This window comes from Sinocyclocheilus anshuiensis, unplaced genomic scaffold, assembly GCF_001515605.1.
Source record: "Sinocyclocheilus anshuiensis isolate Anshui unplaced genomic scaffold, SAMN03320099.WGS_v1.1 scaffold567, whole genome shotgun sequence".
In the NCBI taxonomy this organism is placed as follows: Eukaryota; Metazoa; Chordata; class Actinopteri; order Cypriniformes; family Cyprinidae; genus Sinocyclocheilus; species Sinocyclocheilus anshuiensis.
Genome location: NW_015549600.1, coordinates 467884 through 469951, shown reverse-complemented (window position 1 = coordinate 469951; position 2068 = coordinate 467884). Strand labels below are relative to the sequence as shown.

Genomic DNA, 2068 nt, shown 5'->3' with positions numbered 1-2068 from the left:
GTGTGTGTGTGTGTGTGTGTGTGTCAGTTCGCTCCAGTGCGTCACACGCCCAGCTGTGATCGCTGCTAATGTCTGGGGAACTTCTGCATCACAAACCAAACACGGGCAAAGCTTAATAGTGTTAGTTATTAGCTGCTAACTGGTTAGCACCCGAGGCTATACCTGACAGTCAGTGACAGCGAGCTGCTGGCCCTACGCGCCTGTCATACTCCTCTTAAGAGTTTTATTCTGCATAACCATTGGTTCACAGCATTATTAGTTGCATTTAAAACGTGAGATTTTAGTTTATATATTAAAATTAATTTATATATATATAAAATAAAAGATATAATTTTGTGGCAGAGTGGTCCTCTCATGTTGTTTTTTGTAATTAAACAGATAGTATTTTGGTTTTAAACTGTAAGTTTGACTTTTTGCGCTCATGATGTTTGTTTTATGTTTGCACAATATGCACTGATTCGGGTAATGGAAATAATGATCAATATTTAGTATTGTTGATGCACTTCTGTTTTCTAAACCGTAGTCGCTTTATATATAAATATCGTCGACATGAAGCTTTAAAAGAACTACGTGGCTTCGTTTGAGGGACAGACTCTTTAATGTGCATGAGTTTGCAATATTACATTTTAATTTTATATAACGTTACATGTTATTGTACCAATTCATTTGAACTAAAATAAGACAGGTTGCACGAAGGTGAAGAGAAAATTGCAAAACCTGTTGTTCAAAACCTGTATGGCTTCTTTTTTGTCTTTGGAAGACCAGAAAGATGTTATCAAGCTGACAAAGTCAATCCTCATCCATTAAACCGTACGGGGAAATATGCACTGATAGTGAATGGGAACCGAGGCTGATAAACATGTTCTGTTTCAGTGAAGGAAAAGTTATGCGGGTTTGAAACGAATAACGACAGATTATGATGATTGTGAACGTCGTTTGTCTATTCTGCTCCTCCTTTGTGTGACAAAACAACAAATCCTGCTGTTTTTCTGCCGCGGGTTCTCGTGTCTGAACTGATAACGAGCTGAAAATGGCGGATCTTTCGAAGTCTAACCCCGGCCTGAAACAGATAACTCTCTTTAACAGCAGACACACATCCCTGTCTACAGTAACGCAGATGCATGCCTTGTAAATAGAGATGTTTCCCTGGCAACAGGATAGACAGGAGAGCAGGCGCGTCGAATATCAACTAACTCCGTCTGATGTGCAACTGACAGACGGTCTTGTTTGGTTTCACTGAATGAACTGTTGAGGTAAAGGATTAAGCACGGATTGTTATTGTCAGGCATGTCCAGAGGCCTGCTGTTGTTTCACAGTGTTTAAAACGGCTGTAAAAGTGTTAAATGCTACGTTTGAGCGACTAAACACATGCATAAAAGTGTTTTTGTTTGTTTTTGAGAGTGGATAGTTAAGCACGACTTCTTAAGCGCACGCAACTGCTGTCAGTATTGCCAGTTTTCTGAAGCACAGTCTGGATAGTTCATGATGTTAGCTGTGACAGCTGTGCCTAATATATAATTGTATGTTAAGTTAACTGCTGGTTAGCTCCTGTGCTAGTTAGCCGCATAGCAGCTGAGCATAAACAGCCCGTCCACACTGAACGCGAGGGTGATTGGAATGAGTGGGAGCGGTCCTGTCGCGTCGGTCGCAGTTTATAAAGTGTTTAGTAAATATGGACATTTAAATGGCCCGTCAGTTGATTGTAGCGGAATATGTGACATAACTATTATGCAGCTGTTTGATATAATGGGTTGGGCTAGTAGTTTCAATCCAAACTGCTACATAAACAACAAAAGTATTAACAGTTGTTCTCTACAGTACATTTCAGTGTTTATAAATGCTGTGTAGACATGTTGAAAAGGAAAACATGGTTCCCACAAGCCATGTACATTGTAAATTCAGAGTATATTTATCTTGTTTTCTTTACCCAGAAAAAATTCAATAGAATTATTGCAAGTCTAAAGTCATGGAAATGATTTATGGAAAATATTTGGAAAAACTCTAAAATATTAATATAATGTAATATATGTTAGTATATATACTAACGATAACTATATATATATATATA

At 38.2% G+C, this 2068-nt stretch overlaps 1 protein-coding gene and 1 long non-coding RNA gene across 2 annotated transcripts in view; one reads left to right on the top strand and one right to left on the bottom strand.

Moving 5' to 3' along the window:
• LOC107658676 (uncharacterized) overlaps positions 1–2068 on the bottom strand; it is a 13802-nt gene that overhangs the window by 5894 nt on the left and 5840 nt on the right. The gene's annotated exons all lie outside the window — the stretch shown is intronic.
• lin54 (lin-54 DREAM MuvB core complex component) overlaps positions 369–2068 on the top strand; it is a 27067-nt gene continuing 25367 nt past the window's right edge. Inside the window, exon 1 of the mRNA XM_016447327.1 lies at positions 369–1253. The gene's annotated coding sequence lies outside the window, so the exon portion shown is untranslated. The remainder of the gene's footprint in view (positions 1254–2068) is intronic.